Consider the following 11908-nt stretch of genomic DNA (forward strand, 5'->3'; position numbering starts at 1 on the left):
TGTAAAAGAACATGCCGAGCAGAGACCAAGTGTTCCAGATGAGATAATCTGTGCTATTTTTATATGGCTGCTACAACAAATTATCACAAATTTAGTGGCTTAGAACACCCATTTGTTATCTTACTGTTTTGTATGTCAGAAGTCCAATACTAGTCTCACTGGGCTAAAATCAAGGTATTACCCAGGCTTTGTTCTTTACTGGAAGCTCTAGCACAGCAGTCCCCAACCTTTTTGGCACCAGGTACCGGTTTCATGAAAGACAACTTTTCCATGAACCTGGGGTGGAGACAGGGTGGTGGTGGGTAGCTTTATAGCCTGCCACCAGATGCAGCTTAGTTGTCACTTTCCACTCACTGATAAGGTTTTGATTGATAGGGTTTTGATATGAGTCTGCAAGCAATTGATTTGTTACGATCTCTGTGCAGTCAAGCCTCTCTGCTAATGGTTATCTGTGTTTGCAGCCACTCCCCAGCACTAGCATTGCCGCCTCCTCAGCTCCACCTCAGCTCCACCTCAGATGATCAGGCATTGGATTCTCATAAGCAGCGTGCAACCTAGATCCCTTGCATGTGCAGTTCACAGTAGGGTTCTGCTCCTATGAAAACCTAATGCCCCTGCTGATCTGACAGGAGGCAGAGCTCAGGTGGTAATGCAAGCAATGGGAAACAGCTGTAAATACAGATGAAGCTTTGCTCGGTTGCATGCCACTCACCTCCTGCTCTGCATCCAGGTTCCTATAGGCAAAAGATGGGTACTGGGGGTTGGGGACCCGTGCTCTAGGAGGTAATTCTTTTCTTACCCTTTCCAGCTTGAGGGGCTGCTGCCTGCATTCCTCGGATTATGGTCCCTTCCTCTACCTCCAATGCCAGCATTTGCAGGTGAGTCTTTCTCAGCTCATATTATTCTGACCTCCTCTTCTGGTTCCCTCTTACAATTTTAAGGACCCTTGTTACTGTATTGGGTGAACCCAAATAATCCAGGTTAGTCTCCTTGTTTTAAGATGAATTGATTAACCTTAATTCCATTTGCAATCTTAATCTCCCTTTGCCATATAAGGTAATATATTCACAAATTATAGGGACTAGGATATGGATATCTTTGGGTGGAGGTGGGCTTATTATTTGGCCCATCACACCATCCTTGACTAACCAGAACTTTACTAACTCCAGGAACTGGTTGAGATGCATGAATGAGTCTGGTTGTGACCAGAACTATCCAGCTGACCAGCCCAAATTGCTAACCTGCAATATGATGATTTAAGTAAAGATTGGTTGAATAGCATAATTAAAAGTTGGGTGATTTATTGTGCAAATGGTACAGTCTTTGAAAAGGCCCAACACATGCTAACTGACTTCTTATATATGTGTAAAATACTCTAAGATCTAATTTCTGAAATAATCCTGATAATTTGAGGCATTCCATTTTGACTTAACTGTTTTATTCATAATTCTTACTCTGGTTTTTAAAGCAATGGTGATATTATTGGGACAAACTCTGTCTTCCCACTGAATTATTTGGATAACATTTTAGGCAAAACACATTAGGCATAACATTTTAGCCTCCTGAGAAAAACCTCAGAGAAACTGGGACTCTTTAAAAAAAAAGTTCAAATGGAAAATATGAAACAAGCAGAATAACTTCTAATTGAGGCACATGACGTTTTTACCTTGTAATGTTTTTAACCTTGTAATGTTTGATCTATGATCCTAAGATTTCCATTTCAAGTATTTACAAACAATATGAAAGAGCAGTGGGTTGACATCATCAGTTTGGTGGCAGTCTCATAAAATGGGACTCATCTGTCTATTGCAACATCATACTATGAACGTTCCACCAGAACTGTGGGGATGGGGAGGGGAGAGAAAAGATTCTTCATTACCAGCAAAATTTATTACTAAAGATCCTGAAACTGGAAGGTGATACTCAAAGGTAATTATTTGGCAACCTAACATAAGTCATACATTCAAAACTCTTGGAAATTTAAGGTACCTGCTAGTGAGTTCCAGAATAACAAGTAGATCAGGGAAATATATTTAGGAGTAAATAAGTAAGGTGCATCATGGAAATAATTTTATTTTTTGTTTGTTTTGCTTTTCTTTTTCTTAGAGTTTTTTTATCTTTGTCACCATGAAATTTGAGAAGGATAGAAAGAATTTACTTTGTTTTCTATTTTTTCCCATAGAGAGCAGAGCGGGTCTAGAGTACCTATGATATTCTGAAGTCTTCTAAATTGGGCTAAATACTATTTCTTAATTTCATTATTATTATGTTTCTGTTTTGAATCAGGTAACCAGATATTGGCCTCCGGAGGATATCACAATGTTTTTTTGAGCAGCAAATTAGATAAGGACTTCTTGTTTTCTGACATGGCTCACCTTATTCTTATTGGAAAATTGCTTTGCTGCTCATCTGCAATTAAGACATCACACATTTCACTTAGCTCCGTGGGCACCGGAGAGCTCTAAACAAAACTGCCCTGGAAGTGATGCCGCCTTGCTCTGCTTATAGCTATCAGTTGGGACAGGGCTGAGCAACTCGCATGTCAGCATGTGGTGTGCACTTGTGCACAGGTGCATCCACAGACTGTTTGGGGAATGAGGTAAGAAGAGACATATTTTCCTAGTTATAGCAGAAGGTCAGTGATTAGTGAGGCTTTGAAGTGTTTTTACCTCTCACGTTAGGAGAAATTGATTCAGCGTAATTAACCTAGTAAGTGCAACTACGAGGCAGATGAAGATAAACAGGGAGAAGAGAGGAAGAAACACATTTATTGAGCACCTTTTGTGGGTGCACCTCTATTATTGTCATTGTTTTTGATTCTGGTAACAGTAGGTATTATATTTGCAGTGTATGGATGGGGAAATCAGTTCAGGGAGAACCAGCCATGTCTATGAAACACCTAGCGTGGTGCCTAGACCGGAGTAAATGGTAGTTGCTATTAATATGTATGTTGTAGGATGTAGAGACGATGGCGTAGCTTCTTGAGAGTCTATCTGCACCGCCGAGAATGGCTGTGCAGTCTGACTCGGGAGTGACGGACGGCTGCTGACGACGACGATGTAGGATGTAGCATTCTTCTCTCTGACTTTTCTCAAAATACCCTAATTTGTCTCAAGTGAGCATTAGTCTCCCATGATTGACCCCAGAAGGCCACTAACAGAGCCCAATGGGAGAGCAGTCAGGGTCTGACTTGTAGCTGCAGAGAGCTAATGCTTAGGTGTGGGCTGTTGTCTTTGGTCCCTTTTAATCTGGGCAACCTGGTGCTTCACCAGCATCAAACTACTTCCTCCCAAGGTTTTCATTTGCAGAAACAAGAAGACCCTTGAGGCCAATAACTAGTTATTTATTTTGAAATGTTTTAAAATAAAAATAATAGTGTGAGGTTTTTGCTTCTGCTTCTTTCTGAAATGACCCTTGACAGGAACTGGAAATAGTTCTTGTCAATGCAGCCATTATCTCTTGTGACCAAATGGAATGTGGGAGGTAGAGAGGAATTGCTGACTTCTTTGTACATAGGAATAAAATGTCTGTCATTTAGCTAAAATAAATTATTGATTTTTAAATCAAATCAAAATATTGAGTTAAACAAGCAGGTACTGTACTTAAATTTTTCCTTATAAGAACTTTGTTTCACTATTTTATGAATAGTGGGGGAAATATGGTTATAAATAACAAAAATGTGTTTTAGGCTTCATGAAACCCATAGAGGCAATTATAAAAGAGTCTGAAAAAAAGTTTAAATTACCATAATTTCCAAGGAAAATAAATTATTCCCTTTCTTGCTTTATCAAGTAAGCAAGATGACAAATGCTTTAATAACCATTTTAGAATACATAGTTTCTCTTTCCACTGGAGGTCTGTGCATGAAACTCCAATCATTCCATCCATAGTCCAATGATTTCTCCTCTCCTTGGGAACAAGGGTATTAAGTGTCCTCAGCTGCTCTTCAGGGCTTGGTCTTGGGAAAGTCTTAAGAGCAAGGCAAATGACTGGTTTTGCTGGATGGGAAATAGAGAAAGCTGGACATTTATTCAAGTGGATAATGACAGATAGCTTTAGCAGATCAGTTGTTGATTTCCTCCAGTGATTAAGAGATGACACAGTTTGTGGTTACTGAGTAGTTGTTTCACAACCAGCAAAATTTAAGTATCCATGGCCTAGGGGTAAAGAAAGTAAAAGAATGGGTAATGATCACATTAGTTTCTTATTTCAGTTTCCTCCTGTCTGTGTGCAAGGGGCCACATACTAAACTTGGCAAACTTAGGGGAAGCCAGCATGGTAGGCAAACTGAGAGACCTAGAGTAACCACGTAGGATGGTCTGAACATAAAAATTCCTGAAAGTGGGTAATGGCAGATAGTCATGTCCTAGGCCTGTAGCTTCTATGGTGGGGGGAGATCTAGAATGAGTCGTCCCAAGGTATGCATCTGTGATATGCAGATTGTTTTGAGCTAAAGACAACTTTAGCAGTAGACTCAAGAGAAACTTCTACTTTTCCCCAACTACCTAGAAAAATTTGAAGTAGGAGCCTTGCCCATAATAAGTTCTTATTAGAGATAATTTCTTTTGACCTATTTATAGAGCAGGGCAAACTTCTATTTACTAAACCTCTGTTCTCTTCTTACAATGCCCTTTGAAGCCCCAAAAGGAGCATTACCTCATTCCTAGCTCCGAATGTCGTATATACCTCAGTCCCCCTTTCTATCTTTCAACCTCTCCTGTATGTGGGGTCTCTGACTCTATCACGTATGCAGGGTTCCCATACATATATATGGATTAGATTTGGTAATTTTCTTTCGCCAATCTGTCTCATGTCTATTTGATTATTAGACCAGTCAGAAGAACCTTGGGGGTAGAGGAAATTTTGTTCCCCCCTCATACTTTCAATCTGTACTTTAAGGGAAGTTGCCTGTTGTCTTTTTGCGTCGAAGACAACATACACCTTTGAAATGTCAGAGTAATCTTTTCCAGACCCCTTCTGGGCACAACCACACCAGAGCAGAGACCACAGAGCCCATCATTGTTGTCTTACTCTCTGAATACCATCTCTGTCTTGTAGATATAATATTATTATTAAGTATATCCTGTTCCCATCAGTGTAAAAGAAGTATGTATCTTTCAGTCTTACTTTTAATCCAGTCCCAGAGATTGCCCCTTCCACTTTACTCTCTCCCACCCCCTTAATCTGTAATACAACCAATGGATATGCTACACATGCTATACTCAAGAAAAGTAGCAGTATCACTTACTGTATTGCATCAGGAATGTGCCTCTGTGCCTTTGAATTTCATGCTCCTTTTGTCCAGAATGCTGCTACTCCCTTTATTTTCAAGGCTAAGGATAAATAATTTAAAACATGTTACTCAGCCGTGAATGTGGATTGTGTGTACTTTCTATGCTATTTGAAAATATACCTTATTTTTCCCAATCATTACATTGTGTTCATATGGTAATCTTCTGTTTTATTGTCTGCATCTACCTCTGAACGAGTGACTTTGATTTAATTGGTATTGGATGGGGTCTTGTCAGTGGTCTATTTTCAAAACTCCCCAGTGGTTCCGGTTCACAGTCAGGATTAAGACTCGCTGAACTAGACTGAAAGTTCCTGGAAGGCAGGACTGTTGACTGTCTAGTTCATTATCATATCCCATTTTCTAGCTTAGTGCCAGTATCATAGTATATGCTCAAGAAATATCCATGATCAAATGCCCTTGTATCCCCAGTGCTTGGAACAATGTTAAGGAGTAAGTTAAGTCCTAAGGGATTACATAAGTCAGTAAGTCACAGGCTTTACTTTAGTTGTATTTGTATAGGAATGAAGGGAATTGGAGAAACACACTAAGAATTCTGATATAATCACTCATTCAATTAATGATAACAATATTTTCAGTGGTTATAATGATTTCTTATGAAGAATACCTCTCATGGTGAGACTCCTCCTTCTTGAATGCAGAAAATTTCCAAGTGGTTTGGCAAATGTTCAGCTAATTGAAGCGTTGAGAAAACTCAGTTTTTCTTTGGAAGACTGCTAAATCTTCTGAGGTCATTCCAGACTATTTGCCTTTCTCTGTTATGCACTAAGGCAGGAAATGTTTTCCTCCTTTTTGAAATGAGCAATCAATCCAAGGGGCTGGTAAAGAATGCCTCCATGCAACATGCTATCAGCCCCCTTTATCTGTTTACCGTCTTTTTCATTCTTAACAGGGACATCAAGTCCATTTGAGTACTAGTTATGCTTTTATACATAAGACAAAACAAACTTTTCCTGGAGGACTTCAGAGGGCAACTACTTTCAGGTCTTATCTAGCATTTTTCTTCAATCAAAAGAGGAAAACATAAGTTTAATTTGATGACTATTATTTATCAGGTTATGCTATAGTCTATTGGTACATTTAATTTTTTTTTTTTTCGCCTGAAAGTAATAAAACACCTCTCCTTAATTTTCCCCATCTTGTATCACTTAATCTTTTTCTTTTTCTTTTTTTGCACTTGTAAGTGGTCATGACCCCACCCAAGGTAATCTGAGAACAATAATACCTGAGTCATTGACATTCTTAGGGTCTTGTTTAGCGGTTATTTGGAGTTGCTCTAGTTTGACCTGAGTCATCTAGCGTTATGACAGTAGGGCTAAGGAATTGGACTCTTCCCAAAGGAAAACTGTTATTGTAGAGAATATCCAGAAGGAAATATGTAGTTAGTGCTAAGTGAACATGTGCTTTGCCTCAGATTTACTTAGGCCAGGGACAGATCATGACCAATTTTAATCAGGATAGTCTTAGACTAAGTGTTTTATGCAAAGTAAATTTGCTTCTGGTAGAATTTACCAGAGAGATAACCCTGGAAGAAGGTGTGATGATTTATTTAGTGGGAAGACCATAGAATTTGGAGTCAGACTTTTGTTTAAATCCTGTCTCCACTACATACTGTGTGAATTAGATAAGATACTTGACCTTTTTGATGCTTAGGTTTCTCATTCATAAAATATAACAACCTACTAAAAGAAATCCAATACCCCTAATTTTGTTAGATGCACAGTGTTTAAAAATACTAGTTAAACTATGCTATGTGCTATAGAAAGAGAAACAGATAAAGTATTCTCCTATTATCCAGGTGTTATAATTCATATTAATATAGAGAAACACAGAGAACAAAAACCACTTGAATAAGGTGGAGCAGAAGACTATGATGGAAAAAGTATTGAATTTAGAATTCAGAGACCTGGTTCCTAATCTCAACTCTAGCTGTGTGCCATGAGGCTCACTTGTAAAATAGAAATATTATCTACCTTAATATTATTGTTTAGAAAAAATCAAATGGTGTAATGTTTTAGATATACCTTGAAAATGTTAATAACATATTACCTACAATAGTTATCAAAAACTGGTTGTATTGTTTCTCTTACTCACCAAAAACAAAATATTTTAAGTAGGAGAAGGGGTATTTTTTCAGAAGCCAGAAAGGAAGATGGCGAGTTTAGTTACAGTATGCTGAAAGCAATTTTTACATGGTCTCAGCTGCCCCTTAGAAGCAAGGCTAAAGGTCATGTGCACAGCCCAGGCATTTGCTCTTGGAGCAATTCACTGGGATTGGGAGGTAGACCTACCTGGAAATAGGATAACCCTTCATAAACTTTGTGTGATATGCTTGTGAGAAGGAGTGGTATGTAAAACTACAGAGGGCAAGACTGAGGATTTAAAGAAAATATGTTTGTGGGAAGAGCAATAAAAAGAATGTGTATGTGTGTTTAAAAAATCGCAATTCATAGTTCTCAAAGACATTCACTACTGAAACAAACTAAAATTACTGGTGTTAAAAAGTTGCTCTTATAGGTAATCTTTTTCCTGACAGTCCTGAATTGTTCTGGAAATCTTCCAAAACAGATTCTTTCAGGAGTCATATATTTAGCTAGCTCATTTTAATGCTTTTGGTCCTTACTGTCTTGGGATTTAACTTTTTTTTTTTTCACTTATATTATCATTTGATAAGTTTCCTCAAGTATTAGCAAAATGTTCGTGAGGCCACCAGGTCTGGGTCTTGTCTGTGTATCCCATGTACTGAGAAGGTGGAGCCTAATCAGGGCTCCATTTTACACTACACATTCCTGTTCTTTGAGGGCAAGGAGCAGGAACAGTAATGGCTTTTGGGTTCTTTTGTTTAAGGACTGAAGTATAAAAAATATAGGTTTAAAATTTTGTAGACTTTAAATTGTTACATGAACATTACACTGCTTATTCTTATCATTGTAATTGAAGCCCACACATGAGTCACTGATTTTAATAATATCTTGGGAATAGATATGATTTGTTATAGTGAGTGGATAAAACATTGAGTTTATAATTTATAAGCCATCATTTGAAGTTAGTTTATCAAATAAGCAAACAAGTTGCCCATTAGGAAGTATAGTCGATATAGGGAAGGTGCAGGGAAGGGAAGGTTTGGGGGTGAGGGCTCTTGCCTAGGTATGATGGCCTTCAAGGGATACCCAGTGGAGGTCCCTCATGGTGGCATGAATATGCTGAAGGGTGGAATGGATGAAGGAAACACAGACAAAAATAATGGCAGGTGGCTACCACATTTTCCACTCTTATTCTTGCCTTGAACTGACTCTGTTTAGAAGTATGGCTTCTAAATTGCTACTTTTGCTATGGTGAAGAGTTTACTTGAAAATGGTAGAGCTTAGTAATGATTATGAGAACAGCTGGCAGCCTTCCTTATACAATCCCATCAGTATAAGTCCTCATATATCTGAAGAAAAGACTAATAACCAAACCTTTATGTATAGATATTGACTTAACTGTGTTCTTGCTCACTCTTACAGTTTCTGTGTATCCTGGTCAAATTTATTCTTTGCCTTCTTAAAGCACAAATAATGATGAATACATGTCATTTTTCATTTTTCCAAATCCATGAAAGGTTCTACAACAATAATGAACTGTAATATCAACTATGGACTTTGGGTGGTAATGATGCATCAATCTAGGTTCATCATTTGTGACAAATGTACCTCTCTGGTGGGAGATGTTGATATTGGGGGAAACTATGTATGTGTAAAGGCAAGTGGTATACTCATATGAGAAATGAATTTTCTGCTCAATTTGATAGTAATCTAAAACTTCTCTACAAAAAAAAAAATCAAGTCTTGATAAAAGCAAACAAATCAAAACCCCCAATGCATAAAAAGCTACAGACAGTCCCAAACCTACAATGGTTTGACTTATGATTTTTCAACTTTATGATGATGCAAAAATGATATGCATTCAGTAGAAATCATACTTTGGATTTTGAATTTTGATCTTTTTCTAGGCTAGTGGTATGCAGTTTGATATTCTCACTTGATGCTGGGCAGTGGCAGTGAGCTGCAGCTCTCATTTAGCTGTGTGGTCACCAGAGTAAAGAAACAATAAACTACAGTGTACTATGCTGTCAGCTTTTTCTGGATATTGTGTTCTGAGTGCAATTGAAGGTTGGCTAGTCTAAGCTATGACGTTTGCTAGGTTAAGTGTATTCAATGCATTTTTGACTTAACGATACTTTCAAATTATGCTGGATTCATTGGGAAGTAACTCTACTGTAAATCAAGAAGCATCTTTAGGTGAGAAATGAGAACAAAAGACCATGGGAGCTTTGAGATTGGAAACTTATTTCACACTTGGTTTTGGAGAGTAGGGGACAGAGATAAGAACCCATTGAGGTGTTAAATCCAAGATGGACCTTGAAGGAAAGGTGAGGCACACAAGAAGACTAATTTTGATGTAGGGAAGAGAATGGATGGGCAAAGGCATTGAATTGGGGTGACATATTCAGGTTATATAAGTGGCACAGTGTGAAGTGGTTGGACTGCACAGATGAAGGCCACATTGGTGGTAACTGCTGTCATATTGAGTATTTCTTCCTGAGCTTAGAGGGGAAATTTAGCTTTACAACATATTAATTAAAAGTTCTTTTAAGTATTGTTTATACATATTACTAATATGGGACACAGGCGATCTAGAAAATTAATAAAAAATTAATGAAGTGATACCTTTAATATTCCTGTTTAAAATGTTGTTCTTTGATTTTAAGATCCTTTTGCTTTGTGAAGTGTTAGTTTCTGCATTAGCTAATTATAGTTTAGAAGTATTTTGTTGGCTCCTTTTCTATTTTACTAAAACATTAGCTGTACATTAAAAAAATAGAGTCATAAAATCAAAATATCATAGTGTTTGAACCAGGACTTGTGAAATTTTAAGCTTCTCTTTGTCTAGTGTCACATTTATAAATTGGAAAGGAAACATTTGTCTGATAAAATTGTAGAAAGGAACCAGAAAATACTAATGGTTACACTTTCAGATTCACCTGCAGCATTTCATCTCACTGAGCTCCGCTCCCCCTCCCTGAGGCATCGGCAGTCCCAGGGAGATAGTAGTTCACTATGAGGGCTACCTTGGTAGCTACTCAGAGTAGAGAAACCTTCAAAATAGAGGATCAACCCAACAAAAAATGATTATTTCATTGAAAAGGCTCATACATTTGACAAACCTCTGACGCAATTGATCAAGAAAAAGAGAGAAGTCACAAAAATGATATTAGGAGTGAGTGGATGCTGCACACATTACAATGAGAACAAGAAGATATCATGAGTAACCTATTGCCAGGAAATATAAAAAATTCCTGGAAACACACAATTGATTCCAGAAAATGCAGGAAACATGAATATTTCTGTAACTAGTAAATAAAATCAGTAGTTGAACAGAGGAGACTGTCACTTCCAGCCATGACAGAACAACTGGTAGGGGATTGTCCTCTCATTAAAAACAACTGAAGAACAAAAGTAACCATGTGAAACAGTGTTTCAGTCCTGAAGAATAGGCCTCCTGAGACCATAGTCACTGAGATAAAGGAAAAACATCAGGTGAGCCCTACTATTTCCCCAATTCTTTTGCCTGGGACAGATTCTTGCCACTGCACAAGGGTGGAGTGCCCAAGCAGATACACAGACTTGCTGAATTTTAGAAGCATATATAGCAGTTTGTGGCTGTTTTTCAAGCAGCTGGAAGTTGCAAAACAGGGTAACAGGGAAGAGAAAGCTGCACAGAGGGTAGACACCAAAAAATCTGGGTGAGGATTCACCATGGATATTTGGCTGGGAGTTAGTTAGACTTGTGTAAGGCAAGGTTCCATGAAACCTACCAGGGACCTGCTATAGGACTGAACATTGATGCTAGAGGTTGTGCATTGCTGAGAGATGTTGGTGTTCTGGTGCAATCAGAGAGTAAATAAAAGATAAATATATAAAATGCCCATTGTATGTTACATTCGTACACCTAGACGATAGCATGCAAGCACTCATGCCCCTTCCTCCCTTCCATTCTTCTCTCTTTCTCTCTCTCCATAAATATACTTTTGAAAAACAGTATAAAATAATTTGTCTATATGAAAGTGTGGCTATTCTCCGGGTCCTGCTGGAGTAATTCCCGGGAGAATTTCCCATCATTTATCCTCCTACAATTATGAAGCTAACATTAATTTGCAAAGCAATGGGTGAGAAATCACCACCTGATTTCTAAGTCTCATAATCTTAAACTAGTAGTGAGTCCAAGTAGAGAAAATTGGAATTCACAGACTTTTCAGTTATTTTGAAATTGATCTGGGTTTGGCAGTTTTCAAAACCGATTTTCTAATGAACTTCCAGCTTTAATTTTTAAGAACTACGATTTCAAGAGAAAAATTTCTTAGCTAACTTTTTACTTTTCCATTAAATGTCATATTTTTTGGTATGTACAAAATCTATTGGTACAGAGTTAAAATCATTGAAGACCTGGAGTCAAGAACAAAAGGAAATTAGATTTTTCAGTAAATTTAAAATTAGGGAGAAATCTATAATGTTATTGAGTTGAAAACTTTATCCCTAAATATTTTCAAACTACAAA

The 11908-nt window shown here is 37.7% G+C and overlaps 1 long non-coding RNA gene across 1 annotated transcript in view; it reads left to right on the forward strand.

Moving 5' to 3' along the window:
• Positions 1-872, forward strand: part of LOC150007778 (uncharacterized) — an 81546-nt gene extending 80674 nt beyond the window's left edge. The window contains exon 3 of the long non-coding RNA XR_016511838.1: positions 809-872. This is a non-coding gene — a long non-coding RNA (uncharacterized LOC150007778). The remainder of the gene's footprint in view (positions 1-808) is intronic.
• Positions 873-11908: the final 11036 nt, after the last annotated feature.

This window comes from Furipterus horrens, unplaced genomic scaffold (genome assembly GCF_987537825.1).
Source record: "Furipterus horrens unplaced genomic scaffold, mFurHor1.1.pri manual_scaffold_6, whole genome shotgun sequence".
Taxonomy (NCBI): Eukaryota; Metazoa; Chordata; class Mammalia; order Chiroptera; family Furipteridae; genus Furipterus; species Furipterus horrens.